The sequence below is a fragment of the Amborella trichopoda genome, chromosome 3 (genome assembly GCF_054954075.1).
Source record: "Amborella trichopoda isolate Santa Cruz 75 chromosome 3, AtrichopodaSantaCruz75HAP2 v2.0, whole genome shotgun sequence".
Lineage (NCBI taxonomy): Eukaryota > Viridiplantae > Streptophyta > Magnoliopsida > Amborellales > Amborellaceae > Amborella > Amborella trichopoda.
In genome coordinates, this window is record NC_142338.1 from 16,895,062 (window position 1) to 16,921,216 (window position 26,155).

Below are 26,155 nucleotides of genomic sequence, written 5' to 3' on the forward strand. Positions count from 1 at the left end.
TGATTCCCGATCTGGATCGCCGATTCACCGATCTAGATAGATTTTTGGGATGCCCAATCCGAGACACCGATCTGTTTTTTAAACCACTAGTTCAAAATGATCACTTTCAAATATGTCCTAAGGGAAAATAACCCACTTGCTCATGCACTAGCCACCTTGGCTAGTACGATTCAATTACCCTATGGAGTAAGTAAGATAGCTGAATCAATCCTATGTGACCTTCAAGATGAATAGGCAGATGAGACCAATGATCTCGCCTATTACAAATGTTATTTGCTTCGACCTTACAAAACCTAGGAGAGTTGACCCATGTGAAGTTGATCCCTCATCAAGATTATATTCAAAGGGAGTTGTGGCAGAAGTTCAATATGACAATAGACTACTGTGGTATATTGATATTTTTAATTACTTAAAGGATGGATCATTTCCTGAGTTTGCTACAAGTAAGAACAAGCAAATCATCGGGCAGAGGGCAATTCGGTACATCATCAGGGATAATACTCTATACAAATTTAACCATCAAGAGGTGCGTTGATGCTTAAAATTATGAGGGAGATGCATGCAGGAGTCTATTGTACGCATGTAAATTAAGAAAGGCTAGCTCATCAAATCCTTATTGGCCTACGATGTAAAAGGAACTGCTACAATTTTGTGAGAAAGCGCCACAAATGCCAAGTTCACTCTGATCTAATCCATGCCCCTTCATTATCATTGCATTCAAGTGTTTCGTTGTGGCCCTTCTCCTCATGGGCCCTCAATATTATTGGCAAAGTTTTTCCATCTGCAAGCAATGGGCGTCCCTTTATACTTGTAGCCAATGGGTAGATGCAGCAACATATTCAGATATCAAAGTACAACATGTCGCTTCTTTCCTCTCCAATAATATTATATGCCGGTTTGGAATTCCCCCCCCCCCCCCCCCCCCCCCCGTCAATAACGACGGATAATGGCTCCCACTTCAAGAATGAACAAATGCAAGCTTTGCAAGAAGTATGATATTACCCATCATTTTCATCTCCGCATTACCCCCAAGCAAATGGACAGGCTGAAGCCACCAACAAATCCCTTATTCGTATACTAAAAAGAACCACAGAAAATGGTAGGGATTGGCAAGAGAAGACTTACCATGCTTTATGGACATATAGGACGTCTATACGTACCCCAGCTAAAGCAACACCTTATTCTTTAGTTTATGGGTACGAAGCAATTATACCCATCGAAGTGGACATTTCATCATTATTTATATCATTGGAAGAGGAAATCCCTGACCAAGAAAAGAGGGACATTCATCTAACGTACCTTGAATTACTTGATGAAAAACGATTTAAAGCCCTATTGGGTTTATGTGGCCTTTAAAGGCCATATGAGTGTGTGTCATGAAAAACATTTATTATAGTGGAACATAAACTCAGTGGGAGTGTGATCCCTCGAAGACCATACTAAACAAATGATATTTGCAGATATCGAACTATGTTTGACAATCTAGACCAGTCGGTTGGAAAACCCAAGGTACCTGGGCATAAAAAATAAACCGAGAAGGGTTTTTGAGTAAACCCTTGATGATGTCGGAGCTTATGCCTAGATGAGCGAGCCGAGGGACTGTATAACCCTTGTGTGTGATGGTAGGCCTACAGAGACAGGGGTCAAAACCTCATCCATATTTCATCACACGACATGCATATAGATAGATCGTTTGAAAAAGCTAGATATCCACCTTTGGGTGAAGCATATGCATGTGCGAGAGATACCCCTATGCACCATAGAGTTGTGGTCTCATTAGGTTGTGGTGACCTTGACTTCTCTCTAGGGGGAGGACCTGTAATCCACAGACTGTGATTGCGACTCTTTGGCTCATCGACCAGACTTTGGTGACCCGCTAATGAGCCCCTGCTTGGACTGTGGGTCATGGGAAACACTGGGTCGGTTCGATAAAGCAAGTGTGGTCTGTAGTCTACAGTTGAAGGTGGAGTAACCTGTAATCGTTGATTGAATTCATGAACCATATGGATCCACTTCCCATCATATTAATTTAATTGTGTTCATTTTATTATTAAACTATTTTAGATTTATTATTTGAATTTTTTTTATAAGTCATTTGATATTTTATTTTTGGACTTATAAAAATGAAGTTACTAATTTACAAAGTTATAACGTTTTAAAATTCATTTTGTTTAGTTTTAAAATATTTATTAAAAAAAATACATGGGAGCCCATAGTGCACATGGGCCCCACCATGTGGTATTAGGTGGGGCCCCACATACCATACATGGGTGGCACACCTCACCCTTGGATACCTTTTCTTCTTGCTTTGTCTTCAAGTTTATTAAATATGGTAATTATATCTTGTAGCATATGGTCAAATATTGATTAAGGAAATATTGACCATATCTTATCTTGATTATTGAAGGAATATCTTGACTTGATATTATTGAAATATTCTTATGGAAAATATGAGATGGAATATGCAATTTATGGTATGCACTATATCTTTAATGGATTTAATTTACTTAAATATATTGATGGGGAAAATGGTTTAAGGAAAGGGGGATAATGGTTCATGGACCTTCCATAATGTTGATAACCCATCTATGGAATGGATGGCTCAAATCTCTCACCCCACAAGTCATTCTTATCAATAGTCCATATTCAATCTCAAGAAAGAAGCAAACTATGGGAAACCCTAAAGAAACCCTAGAGCCAAATTTCACTATAAATAGGGGTGCTCTCTCCCCATCTCAACACACCTCTCTCTCTCCCATAAACTCTCTCTCTCTTCCCTAGGGGCCACGCCCCTCTCTCTACTCTCTGATTTTCTCTCTCTATTCTCTCTCTCCTAAAAAGACCCCAGGGGGCACGCCCCAACATAAAGACTCTCTCTCTCATGATCTAATCTAAGGGTTGGAAAAATTAAGGTTTGAGCCTAATTACTTTGGAGTTAGGGTTTTGTAGAGACTTAAGGGTGGTTACCTAGTTTGGCCAAAATTCGCTTTCCTGATTCGAGATTGAAGCTAGACCGCTGATCCCGCACCATTGGATGTGGTGACTCGGTGTGGGGTGTAAAAAGCCCGGTTGAGGTAATCTCTGGCATTTTTTTCTTTTAATTGTTTGTTCTTTTATTTTATATTCTCAAGCACAATAATAGGTTGTATGAATGGCATCAAGTAGTTGAGATTTATTTTATTGATGTGTTATTTATTTTTGGAATTTCTATTGTTTGTAATAAGACCATCTGTGAATGATCTTGTTGCTAAAATTTTAAGGGGTGATTATTATTTTTTTAAAAAAAATTGTATTTCCCTAGCAAAAGATTACATAGGCCTTTCTTTCATTGGTATCAGAGCTAGTTTTTCTTGATTACCATTAAGAGTCTTCTCTTATTTTTGCTTGAGAATAGATATATAATGGTTGCTCGTACCTTCATCTATGAGATCCTGAAAACCGACAGGTTTGATGGGACCAACTTTGCTTCTTGGAAAAGAAAAAGCAAATTTGTACTCTATGAAAAAAATTTGCATGAGGTACTTTTTGAGAATCGACCTCGTCGTCCAACTGACAACTCATATCAAATAATCAAAGATGAGTACCCCAACTGGAAGAGGTGGAACTTGATGTGCAAGCACATTCTCTTATGTGTCATGATTGACTCGTATGTTTCTGAGTACGAGTCAATCTATACTGCAAGTGAGATTTTTGATAAACTTGAAAGAGAGTATGTTAAACGCTCTCTCATGAAGCAAACTATGGTTATGACAAGGTATAATGATTTAAAAATGATTGAAGGTACAAAGTTTGCAAATCATTTGCATGCGTTTCGTGTGCTAATCAGAGATTTGGAAAATACAGGCCCAATGAATCTATACAAGTGATTCATTTAATGAATTATCTTCCTAATTCATGAGGGACTTTCATATCTTCCATCTTTGCTAGAAGAAAGGCACCAAAATTGGAGGAACTCATCACGACCATCAAATCTAAAGAAGAAATGAGGAGTTCAAGGCAAACCGCAAGGGATATTGTGCATATAGTAAAATCTCAACCATCTTTTAAATTTAAGAAAAGAAAGGGAAGAAATACTTTTGAGAAGAAAAGATATTTCAAAAGAAGAGATTTTGAAAATAAGGGAGCAAAGAGAGAGACTCGAACTTGTTTTATTTACAAGAAGATGGGCCACATAGCCAATAGTTGTTGGTTCAACAAATCTGGTAGAATTAACAAGGAATTGGCATGTATGGTTTTCGCGTCCATGTTAGCTGACTCTAAGGAAGCTTCTTGGTGTCTTGACTAGGGGGCTACGGCCTATGTCACAAACACCAACGAAGGTTACCGTTATTTCACTCCCATCGGGTCAAGACAGCAGCATATTTATATGGGAGGAAATCAAAAGAACAATGTACTTGGAGTTGGAGATTTTGAGCTGAAACTAAAGAGTGAGAGCACTTTGATCCTAAAACAAACACTTTATACTCTTGATATGATGAAGTGCTTGGTTTAGGTTCCTAAGATGTCATTGGTTGCATTCATAACCACTTTCATTGAGGAGAAAGTCGTGGTCAAGAAGGGGAAAGATGTGATCATGACTGGACGACTTTTAGACGGGCTATTTACTAAATAAATAAAAGAAAACGTTACTTACATCTCGTCCCCTAATGAATTAGATGGTACCCTATGACATATGAGGTTAGGACACATTAATATCAAACAAATAGAAAGATTATAAAAGGACGGGATTCTTCATAATTATAAGGGAGATTTATCGAAAGTGTGCGAGTCTTGTGTGCAAGAAAAACTAATAAAGAAAAATACCACCAGGGTAAAAAGAGCTACTAGCGTATTGAAAATTATTCATAGTGATATATGTGGACTTATGAATGTAACCACCAAAAGTGGAAAAAAATATTTTATCTCTTTTATAGATGACCACTCACGATATGACCATGTGTATCTTACTCATGCAAAATCAAAAACCTTAGAAACATTGAAAGAATATAAGGCCCAAGTAGAGAATCTAATCAATTTGAAAATTAAAGTCCTTATCACCAATAGAGGGGGAAAATATTCATCTGACCTTTTCAAAGAATTGTGCATTGAAAATGGGATCATCCATCAGTACATCATGCCTTATACACCTGAACAAAATGGTGTAGCTGAGAGAAGGAAAAAAACCTTAGTGGAAATGGTACGGAGTATGATGGGGCATACAAATCTCTCATTGGATTTTTAGGGAGAAGCCGTATTAACGGCATGTTACATCCTTAATCGGACTCCCACAAAAGCTGCCCTACTTACTCCTCACGAAATTTTCACAGGTCGTACTGCCTCCCTTGAACACTTGAAAGTTTGAGATTGCTCAGCCCATGTCCTTATCCCACATCAAAATAGAACCAAATTGCAACTCAAAACTGTCGAATCCATTTCATTGGTTACCCAGATCATGGTAAGGGGTATCGATTCTACAACCTTGAAACTGGTACGGTTATTGAAAGCCGCGATGCTCACTTCTTTGAGGAAGAGTTCCTTGAAGCAAGGGTGAGTAGAAAACAAGCCAACTTTTATGAGGAGGCCAAAAACAATGATGTAGTTCGAGACCCTGAACCTGAAACTTCTAAACCAACCCAACCTGTTTCTGAACTCCCTAAAGAAAATGAACATTTACCTGAACTAAGACGAAGTAACCGAGTTATTAGACCACCTCTTTACCTAGAACATTTTGTCTACCTTGAAAAACCTTTTGATAAGGTTGGGGAAGATCTAGATTCAGAACCTAGAACCACCATGAAGCCTTGACCTGTTGTGAAAGAGAATATTGGGTAGAAGCCATGAAAGATGAGTATGCTTCCATTAACCAAAACCATGTATGGAAATTAGTACCCCTACCTGAAAAACGTAAGCCCATTGATTGTAAGTGATTTTCAAGAAAAAGTTAAACTCCGAAGGGAAAATAGAAAAATGCAAAGCTAGGTTGGTTGCAAAGGGTTTCATTCAAAAAGAATGGATAGATTATGAGGAAACCTTATCTCCTGTTGCTAAATTTTCATCCATCCGAATCCTTATAGCTATAGCAACCCATATTGACTTTGAGGTTCATCAAATGGAAGTCAAAACAGTCTTCCTAAATGGGCATTTAGAAGAAGAAACTTACATGACCCAACCTGATGGATTTGAGGAGAAAGGGAAAGAGAACCTTGTATGTAAAATTAATAAATCCCTTTATAGCTTGAAACAAGCATCGCGACAATGGTACATAAAATTCCAATAGACTTTTGCTCTTGCAGGATTCTCTACAAATAATGATGATTATTGCATATATCAAAAGGTCAGTGGGAGTGATGTGGTCTTTATATCGTTATATGTGGATGATATGTTAATTGTTAGTAGCTCAATTGCCTTAGTAGTAGAGACAAAAAATTTCCCTCCACAAAACTTCGATATGAAGGATCTTGAAGAAGCTTCATATGTGTTGAGCATCAAGATAATAAGAAACATGAGAGAAAAGACCATCTAACTTTCCCAGATAACCTACTGTAAGAGGATATTGGAAAAGTTTGATATGAGTATGTGTAAGCCCATGTGAACCCCAATTGACAAAAAGACGAAGGTTAGTAATAAAATGTGTCCTACTGAAGACATGGATATAAGAGTCATGAAGAGAGTGTCATACAGGAGCGAAGTTGGGTCCCTTATGTACGCCATGATGGGAACAAGGCCTGACTTGTTCTTCGTCATGAGTCTGGTGAGCCATTTCCAAAGCAATCCAGGAGATGAGCATTGGAAAGTAGTAAAAAGAATTCTCAAATATTTAAAGGGGACCATGAACTATGTGCTCACATATAAGGGAGAAACTGAAATAGAAATAGAGGGATATTCAGATGCAAGATATCTCGCGGATCCAGATGATGTGAAGTCTACATCTAGGTATGTATTTATGCTTGGAGGGGGTGCGGTTTCTTGAAAGTCAAACAAACAAAATATTGTGGCTTTGTCCACCATAGAATCCGAGTATGTGATATGTTGTCTAGCAGCCAAGGAGGCTGTGTGGATTAAGAAGTTTCTTAATCAACTTAATTTCCATCCTGTACGTTGTGAGGCGGCGTGAATTTTCTGCGACAACACGGTGGCTATTTGTGTCTCTAAGGAGCCTCGATTTCACAAGAATTTCAAGCATATCAAGCCATATTTCTATCACCTAAGAAATGAGGTGAGATGAAAGAGATCGAGATAAGCTACATATCTACATATTTGATGATTGCAGACCCTCTAACTAAGGGAGTTGTCTCCAATGTTTTTGTAAGACACGTGAGAGAGATGGGGATGAGAGAAAGTGAGGAAGAGAGAATGTAAGGCTTTCAAAGGTCAAGTGGAAGATGTTGGGTTTATGTGGCCTTTAAAGGCCTTATGAGTGTGTGTAATGAAAAACATTTATTATAGTGGAACATAAACTCAATGAGAGTGTGGTCCCTCGAAGACCATACTAAGTAAATGATATTTGCGGATACCGGACTGTAATTGACGATCGAGGCCAGTCAGTTGGAAAACCAAGGTACCTGAGCATAAAAAATAAATTGAGAAGGGTTTTTGGGTTAGCCCTTGATGAGGTCGGAGCTTATGCCTAGATGAGTGAACTGAGGGACTGTGTAACCCTTGTGTGTGATGGTAGGCCTACAGAGACGGGGGTCAAAACCTCATCCATGTTCCATCACACGGCATGCATATAGATAGATCGTTCGGGAAAGCTAGATATCCATCTTTAGGTGAAGTATATGCATGTGCGAGAGATACCCCTATGCGCCATAGAGCTGTGGTCGCATCAGGTCTTGGTGACCTTGACTTGTCTCTAGGGGAGGACCTGTAATCCACAAGTTGGGATTGCGACTCCTTGGCTTATCGATCAGACTTTGGTGACCCGCTAATGAGCCCCTGCTTAGACTGTGGGTCATGGGAAACACTCGGTCGGTTCGATAAAGCAAGTGTAGTCTATAGTCCACAGTTAAAGGTGGAGTATCACGTGATCGTTGATTGAATTCCTGAACCATATGGATCCACTCTCCATCATATTAATTTAATTGTGTTCATTTTATTATTAAACTATTTTAGAATTATTATTTGAATTTTTTTTATAAGTCATTTGATATTTTATTTTTAGACTTATAAAAATGAAGTTATTAATTTACAAAGTTATAATGTTTTAAAATTTATTTTGTTTAATTTTAAAAAATTTATTAAAAAAATATATGGGGGCACATAGTGCACATGGGCCCACCATATGGGTATTAGGTGGGGCCCCACATACCATACATGGGTGGCACGACCCACCCTTGGATACCTTCTCTTGTTGTTTTGTCTTCAAGTTTATTAAATATGGTAACTATATCTTGTAGCATATGGTCAAATATTGATTAAAGAAATATTGACCATATCTTATCTTGATTATTGAAGGAATATCTTGACTTGATATTATTGAAATATTCTTATGGAAAATATGAGATGGAATATGCAATTTATGGTATACACTATATCTTTAATGGATTTAATTTATTTAAATATATGGATGAGGAAAATGGTTTAAGGAAAGGGGGATAATGCTTCACGCACCTTTCATAATATTGATGGCCCATTTATGGAATGGATGGCTCAGATCTCTCACCCTATAAATCACATTGATCAACTGCCCATATTCAATCTCAAGATAGAGACAAACTATGGGAAACCCTAAAGAAACCCTAGACCTAAATTTCACTATAAATAGGAGTGCTATCCCCCCATCTCAACACACTTCTCTCTCTCCCATAAACTCTCTCTCTTCCCTAGGGGCTATGCCCCTCTCTCTCTACTCTCTGATTTTCTCTCTCTACTCTCTCACTCCTAAAAAGACCTTAGGGGGCACACCTCAATATAGAGACTCTCTCTATCTCATGATCTAATCTAAAGGTTGGGAAAATTAGGGTTTGAGCCTAATTATTTTGGAGTTAGGGTTTTATGGATATTTAAGGGTGGTTACCTAGTTTGGCCGAAATTAGCTTTCCCGGTTCGAGATTGAAGCTAAACCGCTGATCCCACGCCATTGGATGTGGTGACTCGGTATAGGGTGTAAAAAGCCCAGTTGATGTAATTTCTGGCATCCTTTTCTTTTAATTGTTAATTCTTTTATTTTATATTCTCAAGCACAGTAATAAGTTGTATAAATGGAATCAAATAGTTAAGATTTATTTTATTGATGTGTTATTTATTTTTGGAATTTCTATTGTTTGTAATAAGACCATCTGTGAGTGATCTTGTTGCTAAAATTATGAGGGGTGATTATTATTTTTTTTTTTTAAAAAAAAAATGTATTTCCCCGACAAAAGGTTACATAGGTCTTTCTTTCAAGCCCTTGAAAATGCACAAAGCTATCAAAACAAGACTAGCCAAAGTATATGAAAAGAAGGTGAAACCAATGTAGTTTAAACTCGGAGACCTAGTCTTATGTAAAATCTTCACACGAGTATCACAAACACATCCGATGGGAAAATTTAGACCTAATTGGGAAGGTCCATATGCCATTTTTGAGGTCCTTCCTAAGGGGGCATACCGTCTCATCAATTCAGAGGGAGAGGAATTTGCCAGGCCAATAAATGTGATGCATCTCCGAAAATATTATGCGTAAATATTATAACAAAGTTTTGTTGACACAAGGGATTGGGGTGCCATCGACAGTTTGATGGAACCATCTTATTATATTAATTTTTCTCTTATTTATTTCTGAAAAAAAGGGCTGTGGGGGGAGGGGGGGAGGGAACGGGCCAAGTTATTTCTCTTATTCTTTCTCTTCAAAAAAAAGGAGGAAGGTCGATTTTCCAAAAAACAAAAAAATGTGGATTAGTCATTCATTTTATTTTTCCTTCAAAAAAAGAGTAATCTTTCGTTTTTTTTAAAAATAATAATAATAATAATAATATATATAGTTAAGAAGATTTTTGTTTTTTTTAATAAATGAACTGTTTCCTATCATTTCAACTAACATTAGGAGGGTGACTGGTATAGCTCACAGCTACAACATTTTCTCCACTACGTAATTGATGGCTTAAATAGAAAAGCCATTAGGCAAAAATTGAACCAACAACATGGCTTTCTTAATATCGGCTCACCTCTCCTAACACTCTCACTAGCCAATCATGACCCTAAAGGCCTTAAGGGAAACCTTAAGGACCTCCATATTCACTTGCACATGCACAACCCGAAAGAACTGGAAAGCATTTCTAGGAACTCTGGAACCCTTTAATGGTTAACTATATAGCTGTCTTGAGGAGATGGTGGTTGATCCCTAATTTCTATGTGCAATGTTACATAGAGTTATGTGGTCCCTCGGCATCTTTACCATTTTGTATCCAAAAAAGAGGGGGATCAAAAAAATAAACTAATTCTTCTTGTATTGCAGTCCTATTGATGAAGCTTGAAAAGAAATTTTGTACAAGCGGAAAGGAGATTTTTAAAGAAAAAATTAGGAGGTTTTCTGTTAGAACATTTTCTTTTCTGTAAAAGGTTCATTGAACAATCTTAATCAAGGAAACACTCCAAACTTGTAGGGGGTGAGCGTTTTATCATGCTATTTCCAAACCAAACAACTTCATGTATTTTCAGCATTTCATAATTTGCATTTACGTGCTCGTACTATTTTAGTATTTCAATATTATAATATTATCATACTTCTAAAGGAAAAAGTTTATATAATGATGCAAACTTATAGTGTAGAACTACGATTGCACCTCAAAAATCCATCGAAAAAGGTAGTTTTAATGTTGAAAAGCCCTTTGATTGTCCATCGATGTATGACCATGAAAAATAAAAAGATTTTAAGCCTAAAAAATAATGCATTTCACAACATATTATCTACACCGTCCATTTTCAAGATTTTCATACGTTTATAGATCTACTTGATTTTAACTATATTTTAAATTTTATAATTAGATATAAAAATAGATTTTAAGAATCCTAAGAACATTTTACATCAAAATTATATACCATGATAAAATTTGAAGGTGCACCTTAACGCTACAGCTATGCATGCATCGGTATGCCAACTGCACCCAATTCTAAATATCTTGATAAATATCCTTTTATTACAAATAAATAAATAACTCCATTAGACTTGAAATGGCACCTCACTCATCCATGATGAAAAGGGTTTCTACAAAACAAGTCAAAACAGGCCTCAGGCCCATGACGAGTTTTCTAAAACCAAGAGATGAGCTTATCCCTATTCACATACTTTGAAGAGATACATAACACAATCAAATTCGCAAGAGGCAATTTATCCAATGACATAAGAAGAAGAAAAAAAAGAAGACTACTTCTATTGATACGAGTCAAAATGCCTTCCTTACAGGGATCACAGAAACACCTTACAAGACTATGTACAAGAAAGGAGAGCAAAAGCTCCTTTGTAAAGATCATGGAAACACCCTACAAGAGCATATACAGTAAAAAGAGGCAGGAGACGAGCAAAGAGAAGAACAAGAACTGATGGCAAAAAAATTTAATGAAAAATATTCATTAATTTCCGTCCTCCCCTTCTTCCGCGGTACACGGGCATGAAGCACAGCATCAAGAGCTCTCTTCACACTTGGAAAACACTATTTACGTGTTCTGTTAGACTGAGTACCCCAGGAAGCAGATCTCAACTCTTTCCTTAGATCCAAGCAGGCCGATAGCTCACCAACCTTATTATCTTTCCCTTGGAGTTCCCCCTTAATTGCTTTATATTTCCTCTTCAACCTCTTCTAACCTTGATGTTTCTACCAGAAAAAAAGACTAGGAAATAAATGGAAAAAGGGGTTGCAATATAACAACCTATATCGTCCAAAGCAAGAAAGCCTAGTTATAGGCCTGCTAGCCAACGAAAGGAAGACACTTCAGGGTATTATCACTCACCCTCACCCTCTCTTCTCCCACTACTGATACATTCTTGCTTTCCCTTATAAACATACTCTACATATTGTTCTTAATCCTTAATCTCAACATACTGTTTTCTCTCTCTAAATTACTGTTTTCTCTCTCTAATTTTCTTTCTACATATTGTTTTCTATCTACATACAGTTTTCTCTCTCTAAATTATTGTTTTTCTCTCTACATGCAGTTTTTTCTCTCTAAATTATTGTTTTTCTCTCTACATGCAGTTTTTTCTCTCTACATATAATTTTCTCTCTACAAACTGTTCTCTCTCTCTAAATTATTGGTCTCTCTAAATTACTGTTCTCTCTCTAATTGCTGTTTCCACACTATTTTCTCTCTATATACTGTTTTCTCTCTCCAATTGTTGTCTTCACACTATTGTCTCTCTTCAAATTACTGTCTTCTCACTCTACATATTGTTCTCTCTCTAAATTATTGTACAATCTCCCTCTACATATTGTTCTCAACCTCTCCGTACTAGTTTCTCTCTCTAGATATTGTTTTCTCTCACTAGCAATTGTTTTCTTACTCTAGCCACCATTATTTTCCATCACTAGCTTTTCTCTCCCAAGCAGTTGTTATCTTTCCCTACTTACCCATGGGTTCACTCAAGGCCTCCTGCTTGCCAAACAGGTGCTCTAACCAACCCAAGACTCAACATATTTACTAAACTTCTCTCTCTAAACCTCTCTCTCGCTCTTGTTTACCATCATTGTTTCTTCTTTGCCGTAACACCTAAAAAACCCATAAAGACATACATAATGCCCTATCACTTACCCATTTACAGCTAGCAAAAACCATATGAAAGACATACTGTTATACTTGCCAGTTTGAGGATTCTCAATTAGGACTTCAGGGATTATATTCAAGCTCTCAACTTCAGACCATTGTGTGTGCTTTCGATCCCATGATCGGCCTAGAAGTAAGTCAAAATGCCATGATGAGAAGTGAGAAGGAGAAGATGAAGAAGAAGAAGGAGAGATAGATTAAGAATGGGTGAATTACTCGAAACCTCGCCACACCGCTTAAGGCGCCTTTTAAGGGCCTCGATCTCCTCTCTGGCAGAATTCAGATCTCTCAATGTTGTATCTAGGCGAGCCTTACTCTCTTGTGAACTCTGTCAAATAACCATAACGTGACACACAACTATTCCTGAAACATATAAAATAAAAATGCTAAATTAAAGTTCAAGGAAGCTTACCAAGTTAACGAATTCAAGACCCTAGCCCTTTATCTGTTTGGGCTCGCTTCTTCAGATAATCCAGTAGCATATGAAGATCCTCTTGCAGATAATTATGCACCATTATCTTTGAGTTCGAATCTCATCCGATCGCTTGCATCCCTAAAAGTCTGAGATTCCTCACTTTTTCCCCCTCTAACCAAGATCTAAAAGAAGGTGTCACTCCAACACCTTCCATTTGCACAAAATTCAGATGCTCGCGCCCTCTGAAGAAGCTCACTTGCATAAAGAAGTCCCCCTCCATCTTATCAACAGGCCTATGGGGAACAAATGCTGGGACATCTTGAGCGAACCCGAATTGTTGTAAGACGCGATGATAGCCTTGCAGAGAGTCTTCTAATATAAGATTGACCTGGGCACGTCAATAGACACGTGTTGTCCTCATCATACCATAGTCTGCCTAGCAAACATAAGGGTGCCAAGTAAACTAAAAAAAAAAGGGCAACCCAAATCAGAGAAATTAAAGATCGTACACGATAATCAAGATAAATGAATTAATAAATAGGAAAGTACAAATGTAGTATTGACCTGCTCCTCAGTTAGCTTGTCAGATTGGTCCCAATGCACTGTGGAAGTATGTCCGGGCATGTCCCTCTTTGCACAACCATTCCACCTGGCACCTCGGGGTTTGAATTCCTTGTTCTCAGGCCTCTAGATAGGGCGACATATGGCTATGTACTCAAAGCTCCATAACTGTAAAAAACAACAAAGAAAAAAAACAACAAAAGAAGAAGACGAAACATAAACCTAGATACATAGCCAAAAAAGAGAAAGGAAAAGAGGAACCTGAAAGATAAATCTGAGAAAACAAGTTAACTACACTTACCATGAGGAACCCCACACACCCTCTAAGGTAAGAATGACCCATAAGAACTCTATCGTCTAAGCAACTTATATAGTGGCTGAGCATCGCTGAAACCCAGGAGTAACTACCTAGCTGCTCAAGATCCTCAAGGATATTTAGGTAGCGTAAGTTTATTCCGCTTGTATATTAGCAAATAAGTTAGATCCGAAAACTATAAGAAAAAAGGCTCAGATTCTAAAATCCTTTTCCTCTTCAGAGTTCGATCTAACATCGGGTTTGTAGACATTTAATAGCGCCTCATACCGAATTTCATATTTCTTCCCTCTAGTTTTTTCAAAACCTAGTAGCTCCTTGAATTTTAGTGTTCTCACTACATCCTCTAGCGTAGGGGTCACTTCTCCAATAAGAAACAGGAAGGTATGGGTTTCAGGCCTCCATCTCATACATATGTGCTCGATCTGTCTTAAGTCTACTTTTTTAAACCTAATCCTGCAGAAAAGGTCAAACCCATAACTCTCCAATCGAAGACGTAGTTCCCCCAAGTGTTCAGAGGTTTTCTGCCACATGGATGGGTTAAAGTGGCTCTTTAAGCGTCGGACGACCTGCAAACCCCACCCAAGAAAACCACAATTGTAAGTCACTATTATGAAAGAAGTGACCCCCACTCTAGAGGATGTAGTGAGAATACTATGTCTAAGGTTGACAGGTAAACATGTGTATCTTGGAAGCAGTAATGCAGCCCTAGGAAAATTCAAGGAGCTACTAGGTTTTGAAAAAACTGGGGGGAAGAAATATGAAGTTCGGTATGAGGAGGTATTAAGTGTCTACAAACCCAATGTTAGACCGAACTCTGAAGAGGAAAAAGGATTTTAGAATCGGAGCATTTTTTCTTATGGTTTTCAGATCGACCTTATTTGTTAATACACAAGGGGGCAGAATAAACTTACACTACCTAAACATCCTTGAGGATCTTGAGCAGCTAAGTAGGTTACTCCTGGGGTTCAACGATGCTCAGCCACTTATACAAGTGGTGTCGAACCACCTACAAACCCTACCCAAGAAAACCCACAATTTTAAGTCACTATTATGAAAGAAAAGAGGAGCAAAGAGTATATATATAAAAAAAAAAAAAAATCATTAGAAAATGAAATAACAATAAATGAGGGCAAATCTCTACCTGAACCTCGAGGACATGCTGACGAATATGGTGAGGTTGGTCAAACCACTGTATGTTATATGTCGCCTCTGATCCTATCTCTACACTTGCTCACCACACTCAAGTGGCCTTCCTTCAATGTTCCTCTCCTCTAAACCTTCCATGGTTTCTGGCACCAATGAGTCCAAGGAACATTCATAAGTGTCATTGCCTAGGCATAAACTCAGAATCCAAACTAGGTGAATACTCAAGATTTGATGACATCTGGCAAGGATGGGATATTCTGTGTTACTACCACAATGTTTACTCGAAGACTACACTAAAATTATTAGGATGAACTAACTCAATATATATAATGAAAAGAGAGAATTTCTATGCTTGGAATAAAACCTTTGCTCAATCAGTCATTTAATGTATTGAACCAGAAGATATAATATCACAGTTAAGCAAGCTTAGGAGAAAAAGGTATAACAAAGTAAAATTACACAAGCCTATAAGCAACGATTAAATTACATAAACTACATTCCTATGGGCTAGGTAGGAAGTTCGAGCCATCTTGTGAATAACAAAGAAAACTCCAAAATGGCATAACAAAGTAAAATTACACAAGCTACATAAGCAACACGATTAAATTACATAAACTGCATTCCTATGGGGTAGGTAGAAGTCCAAGACAAAAGTCTATAACTTCAATAAGATGGTCACCGTTATGAGACCTCCTACTGATTATGGAGCGAGCTTTAATTGGGAACAAACTTCAATATCTCCAAGTAACAAAAAAAATGCAAAAGCAAAATACTTCATAACACAAAAACAAAAAACAAAAAAAAACTAAAAAACTAAGTCAATCATAAATCATAATTGAACTAGCAGGGTCAAAGAATTTAGATACCACCTCATCATTGAAATTTAAAATTTCAAATACAATTTCAGATACAATCGTCATAAACTTATTTAACATAGGACATATCTATGCTATTGCATAACTAAAATTTTCCGACCTATCTATTTCCATAATCAAAATCGTCACTTAAGTTGATCTAATTGCTGGAGACAAAGCAATAGAAATGAATGCAATAAGCTATATAAATACAAGGACCTGGTTTTTTACACTCCAACAAATCCAAGAGTTGGAAGTTGATGACAATGCTCTGTTTATCCCTTCAAGTCTTTTTTATTTATTTATTATCAAAGTATCAGTATGGAGTTCTATCCCATGCTTAATCAATTGAGGCGATAATGTGCGGCCTGTCAATCTTCTATCTTCTTTCTTCCTTTCTTCCCCAAGAAAGATCCAAGGAAGAGAAAGCAAAAGGAAATACAGATACTACCCATTTAAGCAGTCCAATTCTAAAGTTAAACAACGCCCATTTTGACTTCCCCACTGCTCCCACTCTCTTTTCACCTGAACCAAACAAATATGGATTCGATTTGTATCCCTTTCTCAACCTCCCATATTACCAGGCCTATTACAATGCATATGACTTGAAGCTGTGGGCATCATTCTGGATTTAAGAAAAGCCCCTCATTTAATAAGCTAGACATCTACTCTTAAATCTTAAGCAAGAGAAGAAAACTTTATATATATATATAAAATTAAAAAGAAAAACACATTAACACTTCCCACCAGCAAATGTGTCCCTCTACTTAGTCAAACTACCAAACAAATAATGGACATAAACTATAGACCCCAATTTGAAATAAAGAATCTGCAAATATAGCAATAAACTTCGAAATTCAAACAGATTTCCAAACAGCGAATGAGATCACTACTCATCAACACATGCTATAAAAGCCTCAACCGGATGGAGTTGCCCAAAATGAACAGCATACATCTACTTGAAGCTGCTAGAACTAGACTTTTCAGAAACGCTTTTAGGATCAGAAGCATGCTTAATTTTCAGCATGTCTTTCCTTATTTTGGTACAAAAATGAAAAAACTGAAACAATAGGAAGAAAATTTCTCAATGACATTGACAATGTTTTTCTAAGATCTCATGGTTCCTTTCGCTAGAACCACAGAGACAACAGAGGTGCAGTAGGTCATGTTATTGTTGCCTTTGCAGGAGCAAACAGTCAAATCAGCAAAAGGTGGACTTGAAACACTTAGGCTTGAGTATGTTTAGGCTAGAATATGCATCCTTACTTAAAGAGGTTAGTGTGATACCGAGTGAGATTGCCAAAATGTTGAAGGGGTTACTGTGACGCTGGTGAAGCATCCTCAACTTACACAGTTGCATATACAATTTGGAATCAAGCAAGAACTCACAAATGCAAGATCATGGTTCTCAATCAATAACTGTTACAATAATGGAAATCATAAAAAGCCTCAAATTCCAACTGCATTTCTGGGGAAAAGATTAAGGACAAATCGATTCAAGCTCTCTACTATTCAAATTGAAAAGAGAACTCAAATCATTTTCGCTAGAAGTTGTACCCAACCAAATTAAAATATGGCAAACTTGAACGGGGTAGCAGCCAGCCGCAACAGCCAGTGTTGAACTAAATATTTTCTATGGTAATTACACTCAATAAACAAAACTTCACAGAACATGAAATTTCATAGGGCATAAATTGAAGTATTTGCCTCACAAACTCAATTTACAGCACTGTTAGGTGAAATCAAACTATAAATTTCTAATCAATAAATTAAATGCAATACATACTCTTGAAGATTTATGCCAAAAAAAAAAAGGAGAAAAGGAGTTTTGAGAGAACCCGATAGAGGCATAGCTGGCTTTTTACTTATATATATCCTTTCATACCTGTTTGACTATCTCTTTATATCATTTCTTCAAGCACATGGCGAGCGGAAACCGGACTAGTGCTCAAATAAATCCTAGTGTTTTGAATGAATATCTCCAAGCTTAACCCTGTTTTCAGGGCTGTCCAAACCACAACACGATACAAACAAGGTATCTAACTAAAAAAAGGTATATGATAAATAAATAAATAAATTAAAACAAAAAAAAAAAAACCAAACACACAAGAAAAAAAAAAAACTAAAGTCGGTAGAACTAGAATGGAACTACAATGAATCATGGACACAGAGTAAGACATAAATTTCTTTATTTTCTTGAATAGGAAAAACCCAAAAAACTCAATTGCTCTTGAAAAAAACATTAACGATTACATCTCTCATTAGCATACGACAATATCTCCCTCTCTCTTCAATCAACAACAAAAAACCCATATCTCGTATCCACAGGTAGCAGTAATAACTTTACCTGTTTTTGCTTGATATCAATGGTTTCTTACGCTTGAAAGAGGCTCAAAACTAGAAAAGCCCCAAAGCCAATAACGAGTAATGAAGAAGGAAATCGTGCAAAAAGGTTTTAGGTTTTAGTGAGAGAGGGAAAAGAAAGAGTTTTAGGCGAGAGGGAGGGAAAAATGAGCTTCTCTTTCAGTCAGTAAGGGAGGCAAGGAAATGCGAAGAATGAGGTTATTAGTAACAAAGCGAGGGAAGCCCTTTGAGCCTCCAAACTTTTTAACGCACTAGGCTTAAAAATCCCTGTTTTGCCCATCCTAAGGGAATACCCTAAGCTTCATTCTTTGGAAAATTACAAAAAAATCCCCCAAAATGCACTATTTATGCAACTTACCCAGCTAATCTTTCCTCTCACTTGTTTCCTCAAAATACACTTTCTATGCAAAAACCCCTAAGGTAAAAATTCTTTTTTTTAGACAAAAATGCCCTTATCGTACAAAAAAAATCAGCATACATGACTATCCGACCCAAGTAGCCTATTGTCGGAGTGTAGCATGCAACTGCCAAAGAGCTGTGTCTAAAAACACATACTGCCGGAGCGCCTTAGCATACTGTCGAAGCCAGAGTCTAAAAAACACCTACCGTCGAAGCGAGCTAAGAGAGTGCCTGAGCGCTATGGCTCCAGAGCACTCACTGCTGGAGCACGTTGTCCCATTGCCAGAGCATGTTGTCCACAGTGCTAGAACATGTTTACTCATTGCCGGAGCGTTGTGGCTCCAGAACACCCACTGTCGACGGGCATTTATCCATTGTCAGATCGCGCTGTCCACAGTGTTGGAGCGTGTTTACCCCTTATCGAAGCGTTGTGGCTCTAGAACACGCACTGCCGAAGCACGTTGTCCCCAGTGCTAGAGCACTTTTACTCATTGCTGGAGCTCAGTGGCTCAAGAGCACTCACTGTCGGAGTGCATTGTCCCCAGTGCCGGAGCGCATTGTCCCCAGTGTCGAAGCACTTTTACCCATTGCCAGAGCGTTGTGGCTCCAGAGCACTCACTGCCAGAGTACGTTGTCCCCAGTGCCGGAGCGGATTGTCCCCAATGCTGAAGCGCATTTACCCAGTGCCGGAGCGCTGTGGCTTCAGAGCACTCACTGCCAGGGCGGCTTCTGCTACTGTAGGAGCGGTGTTCCTCAACCCTCTTTCTTTTTTTTTTCTTTTTTCTTTTTTTTTTTTGGTCCTTTTGCCCTTGGTGGCAGATGGATTTCATTGCTAAATCCTTCCTCTCTTAAGCCAATACCTATCATCATTTCAACAACTACCATTGCAAGACTTGCATATGATGAACTACCATTGCAACAACTACCATTGCATATCTTTATTTGCCTTTGGTGGCAAATGGATTTCACCAAAGCAACAACAACCATTAAATGACTTCCATATGATGAAAGCAACTGCATCAGGTAACCAAGTCACATTGTCATAAAAATATACCATCTCCAACTTGATGACTTCCTCATAATTGAAACAAAGCATTGACAAAGCCATCATATATCTAGGTCAAAAACTCATATGCAAAAGATTAAGATAAAGATGATCATTAACAAAATAACAAACATTTGTTTCAAACATATCGAACAAATCCAAAAATACAAATGAATGTCGCATCAAAATCAATATGAGTCATGTTTTTTGCTTAACATTTGTTTTAAATATACATTTCCAAGAAAAAAAAAAAAAAAAAAGTCATCATCCTCTTTGCGATCGCAAATTCCACCTCGATTTCTCTTGCAACGCTGGCACTTAAAAGTGATCATCTTTTTTCTTTGTTCTTCTCTCATTTTCATTCGCGCTATCACTATCATCGTGACCTTCAATATCCTCTTCTTTGTCATCATCATCTTCTCCGTCATCATCCTCTTCTTCTCTTTCACTATCATCGTCCTCCTCACTTTCACTTTCCACTTCTCCACCCTCAGTCCCGCTGTCTTCTCGGCACCTGTCTCTACAGAAGTGCTATTCAATAGCAGATCATGAGCCGCCTGTACATAACGCCTAGATTTTCTGGCTTATACTTCACCATTAAGTGCAACTTGTAGCATCTCTATACATGTATGTCGCTACAAGTAGAGAATGAAAATAAACAAAATAGACCATTAGATATATTTTTCATAATTTAAGATATATTAAGACAATAAAATAAGAATATACATATAATAAATGGTATACCAATCTCCTCTTGTCATCATGGCCTGCGACGAGTTGTACATGCGATTGCGATTGCGACTGTGCTGCGACAGGCGGTTGTACATGCGATTGTACCAGACCATGTACTCTTCTGTAGGTACTCCACCAGATTTATCCAAGGCTGCCTTAACTACATTACGTTGTCGTTGTTTCCAATCTTTTATCTGCCTGCCTAATTCTTCAGTCCAATTTGTGGGGTGTATACCGACTTTCTCCCTCCAATCCCACTTGGGTGGCATAACAGGAATATTAGCCTCTTCCCAAATTGTCGCAACACACGATTAGGCATATAGTACTCTGCAATGTTGAAACTTATGAGGTATGATCGACACATGAAGTACTCTGCAATTTCATGCGACTTCTCATACGATTGCCAAGTCACCTACAAAAATACGCATGAGACATTAGCAACAAGCCAAGGAAAAGCATGAGACATTAACAACAAGTTATCTACTAGATTATAAGCACACAAGCCAATCACTAACCATATCAAATGAGACATTTTTGCATGCGTGTTTCTTCCACATGTAAGCCTTAGGCATTCTTGGGTTGATGATCAATGTAGGCTTGGTGGCTAGAGCTCGAAAATGCTCATAGATCCAACACTGTAGAAAATGCAAAAAGTAAAAAGCCAAAGAAATTATAATATTGTAAATATAAATAATAAAGATAGTGAGAAATACATGTCATAAGGTCACTGACCCACTAAAATGATTATTCTCTGCTAAAATTAAAATTAACAAGAAATGATAATAGTCAATAACATGAGAAATACTTAATTAATATAAATCATTAACTAAAACAAATAGATCATCGTACCTCTTGCCTTTGACCTGATGAAGAGGATAGCTCCCTTGAGCCTCTTAGTTGTCCTGGGTCTTGCATTGCTAATTCTATTTTCATAATTGGCATCAAAAAATAACTACAAGAGAGAGAAAAGTGGCATATCCAATATATGTGCGCTAATATCGTGAAATGACTAAAAGTGGAACAAACACTAAAAACAAAGACCATTAATATATGTACTAACAAGTAGCATATCCAATAAAAAAATAGAAAGAAAAGTAGCATATCCAATTGTTTACGATGAAAATTTGACAAATCTTTCGATGAAGATCTCTCGAATTTTAACACCTTAAACTAATTAAAAGATGTAAATAAAGTGGTAGAGAAAGTGAGATAGATCGAATTCAGATCATAGGCCAGATTTCCCTGGAAACGAGCAGATCTACTCTTAGATATGTGACAGAGCTAGCATGATCTAGAGTATTAAAATACAATTTTTAAGACAAGTTAACAAACCAAAAATAAATAAAAGAATAAAAACAATAAAAAGAAGAAGAAAGAGAGAGGAAGAAATAATACCAAACCGGGCCGGATGGCTCGGGATTCCCAAGCTTTCGATGACTCGCCCGTATCAAAACCAGTCCTCTTTGCCTCTCTAATTTGGATGTTGACCAGCAGATCTCTGATGTAAAGGGTTAGATATAGGGTTGTTGTGCCCAAATTCTAGTTTTGATCTAAGGTTTTTGTGCCCTAAGTCTAGGTTTTCTCAATCTTGGGGGTTAAGACTTCAGGAGGCTAGGGTTTATATCTTCTTTAGGGTTTTCAATCTAGTGATTTTTCTAAAGCTGTCGATCTTTCTCAGGATCTGGAGGAGAATTTCCTTAGTTTTCAAAGGGTTTCGTGATCTCCATTGGTTGAATATGAATTCTGAGATTTTCTCTAATTTTTTGGGATTTTTTTTCAAACGTTTTAGAAATTTTCCAAGGGTTTTTCCTATTTTTGGAATTTTTTGGTAATTTTCCGAATTTCAAGAATTTCTAAAGTTTTTTTAGTCTCTTGCGCTCTCTCTTTTTGGGTTTAGGGAGAAGGGGTATTTATAAGATTCAATTGGTGATTTTTTCTAAACTTTTTGGAGTTTTTTCAAAAATTTTTGGAGTTATCTTGAATTTTAACCTTTATCTAATTAAAGAAAACACGTTTACTACATCATCAGATGCGTTGCCTACATCATCAGCCCCTGTCTGGGCTTATCGTGCCCGTTATAGCCCCGCCTGCGGCTCGATAGTTGGGTCTCATAGGGACTAAATTGTCATTCATTATATCATTTTATCCGTAGGTCCGATTCAGGCGATTCTTAGACCGTTGGAAAGATCTTGGGCTCTACTTCAAATTGGGATAGGATTTGGGTAGTTTTGGGGTAATTAAGTTGGGTCTACTAAGATAATGTGGTCCTAAGGGTTAAAAAAACCATAGAACTTGTCAAATTTAAAATGATGTGTCTACAGTTGCCCTCTTTGGCACTCCATGTCCTTCGAGGGGCAAGTGAACGTCAAAGATAAAATAGACATTTTAAATTTCTACCTAAAGTCATGTGGTAAGGGGGCACATCAGCTATCCCTCCAAGTCATTGCGCACACTGAGCTCACCCACCTACGACATTTTTCGTTCTAGGGTTTTCGACGTGAGATGTCGGTGAGTTACACAAGCTTGAAACTCTAGTTAGATTTTCTAGCCATGCTACTTAACCTCAGGGGTTTTTGTACTTTTAATTTTTAACCCTGGCATTTTCTTTGATCTCCTTAGAGTTTCCTAAGGTTGTCTATAGGAAAAGGCTTTCTATAGGAAGAGACTTGTCTGGCTGAATCTGAAGTGATAGACGAGGCAGCAATGCCGCAATGCGATAATCATCATATACGGCTTTCCAAGATCTTTCGTTTTTTTTAAGACTTTTTTTAGAATTTTTGAAAGTAGGAGGAGATTTGAAATAGAACCCGGACCAAGTACAGGTTACGCTTTTAACAAAGAAATTAAAGTTTTTGGAAAACAAAATAAATATAGTAAAAATTTTGAAAAGAGAAAGATATTTCAAAAAACAAGGTTGGTTAGCAGTTTTAACTTCTGCAACCATAGAGCCTTCTAAGCAGTTTAGCGTCATGCAGTGATGGGCATACACCTGACCCTTTTACGTCAATACAGGGATAGACGCAATCCATCGAACAGGGTGGTTGTGCCTTGGATACACCCAACCTTTTTACGCCATACGGGGCTAGACGGTACCTGCCTCGACTATTTCACGTCGCATGATTTTGACGTTTTTCCATCGAACAAGGTGGTGGTACCCTAGATACACCTGACCTTTCACGTCATACGGGGATAGACGGTACTTTCCTCGGCTCTTTAACGTTGCACGAGTTAGATATTTTTTCATTGAAACAGGGTGGTTGTGCCCCGGATACACCCAACCTTTCACGTCATATGGGGTTAGACGATACCTGTCTCGGCTCTTTTACGTTGCACGAGTTTGATATTTTTCCATTGAACATGATGGTTGTGCCCTGGATACACCCGACCTTTCTTGTCATACGGGACTGGACGGTCCATGTCTCGGCTCTTTTATGTCACACGAGTTTGATGTTTTTCCTGTCTCATCTCTTTAACATCGCAAGAGTTTGACATTTTTTCTGTCTCGGCTTTTTAACGTCGCATGAGTTTGACTCGTTTTTTTTTTTTTCATGTCTCGACTCTTTTATCGCGCACGAGTTTGACGTTTATCCTGTCTCGATTCTTTAACTTCACACGAGTTTGACGGTTATCCTGTCTCGGCTCTTTTATGTCGCACGAGTTTGACATTTATTTTGTCTCATCTCTTTAATGTCGCACGAGTTTGACACTTATCCTATCTCGGCTCGTTTACGTCGTACGAGTTTGACGTTTATCCTGTCTCGGCTCTTTTACATCACACGAGTTTGACATTTATCCTATCTTGACTCTTTTACGTCGCACGAGTTTGACGTTTTCTAAATTGGACTTTGGGACATCGTACGCACACATGAGGATGAGCTTGCCTCATTTCACCTCAGGGGATCCTGTCGAGAGAAAAACGCTCCCGGACTAGCCAATAGAGTCATTGGCGAGATTCACATATCTTTGATATGTGGTAGTTGGTAATTATACTCATTCAACTATAGAGTGCTTGGCTAGTTTCAAGCCTTCATAACAGGCGTAGGAAGTTGGCTTCGAGAACGAGGCCAGATCGACTAACAGTTTAACCTCTTGTAGTGATGGAGGAAGTCCTTTCTAAAAGGGTTTTGGAAAAGGAGGGTTTTAACAATCAGATTGAAAAAACGCTTTTAAAAGGGACGGGCCTTACAGTTTTGCCACATGTGGCCCCTTTGGTGGTCATTCTCTTATTATATTTTACTCAAAGATGATGAAAGGATTTCCTTGTGGGATTGCGAGAACTCAAAAGTCTCGAAGTTGTCTTTTTACTTTTGGAGTTTTCATCATGTGCTTCGTGGGTCCATGAAGAGCTCTTTGGATTCTTGTTGAGCTTCCATCTTGGAGACGTCCCGATGTTCTTTCAAGATTCGTCGAAGTCACTTTGGTTTTCTATTCATATCACACTCCCACATCTTTCTGAGTTGGTTATGTGGGGAACCTACAGGGTTTAGGAGGAGTCTTCTTCCTCAGAGTCTGCTTGTGCCGTATTGTTGAAGCTTGCAAGTACTTATTTATACTTAAGTGTTTTTTAATCAGAAGCTCCTTCTTGGAGATTTTTTTTTTTTTTTTTTACCCGTGATGCCTTTTTAGGTTTTCACCACATTCATTTTTATTTTTGTTTTGATGCCTTTTCAGGTTTTCACCACTCATTTGAGTTCGTTACGGGTAGTATTTTAAGATATATTTCTCATTGATGGGGTCATTGAGCTCGCACCCCTCCTGATTCTTGATCTTGTAAGCATTGCCTAGGTGCACTCGGGTGACCACGAATGGCCCCTCCCAATTAGGTTTGAACTTGCCTAAGGGGTGTGGGTTTTTAGGAGTGTGGAAGATTTTCTTGAGTAACATGTCCCCTTCCCTGAATTGTCGAGGAAGAACTTTACTTTGGTATGCCCCCTCGATTCTACGTTGGTAAGCAACAGTATTTTGTGTTGCTCGTAGTCGTCTTTCATCCAAATTAACGATGGCAGCAATTCGTGCTTCGATCTTTTGTTCCTCATCTAAATCTTTATGAATAAATGTTCGGAGAAATGGTATCTCAACTTCCATAGGTAACACTGCTTCCATACCATACACTAATGAATATGGGGTCATGTCAGTAGGAGTCTTCTGAGTTGATCGGTAGGCCCATAGTACGTCATTTAGCTTTTCGTGCCAATCTTTGTCACCTTCTATTATTTTATTTATAATTCTGAGAAGTCCTTTGTCTATAGCCTCTGTCTGTCCATTTCCTTGAGGGTAGTAAGGTGTAGAGAATTTCTGCGTTATCCCAAACTTTTTGCACACTTTAGAGACTTTTTCATTTTTTAGATTGGATTTATTGTCAGTAATGATTGACTCAGGAACACCGAACCTAAATACAATATTGTTCTTTATGAAATGGGCAACATGTTGTCCCTCAATTTTGACAAAAGATGCAGCCTTTACCGATTTGGTGAGATCATTCCGATGATATCAAGACCCCATGGCAAAGGGCCATACATGCGATGTTGAGTTGAGTGGTATGGACGGTGCATGGATGAGGTCTCCATAAAGGTGACATTTGGGACACCTCTTTACAAACTTTCAACAAT

The 26,155-nt window shown here is 37.9% G+C and overlaps 1 long non-coding RNA gene across 23 annotated transcripts; it reads right to left on the minus strand.

Moving 5' to 3' along the window:
• Positions 1 to 11,306: 11,306 nt before the first annotated feature.
• Positions 11,307 to 18,610, minus strand: LOC110006932 (uncharacterized). Of its 23 annotated transcripts, none has more exons than XR_016050820.1 (8): positions 18,354 to 18,603; positions 17,892 to 18,011; positions 15,148 to 15,295; positions 13,694 to 13,858; positions 13,127 to 13,592; positions 12,931 to 13,042; positions 12,752 to 12,841; positions 11,307 to 11,768 (listed from the first exon to the last, which is right to left on the minus strand). It is a non-coding gene; the product is annotated as an uncharacterized LOC110006932 (long non-coding RNA). The 23 variants fall into 23 exon arrangements; XR_016050831.1 differs by having other exon boundaries at positions 13,127 to 13,565; positions 18,354 to 18,602; XR_016050824.1 differs by lacking the exon at positions 17,892 to 18,011 and adding an exon at positions 13,992 to 14,572 and having other exon boundaries at positions 15,148 to 15,390; positions 18,354 to 18,535.
• Positions 18,611 to 26,155: the final 7,545 nt, after the last annotated feature.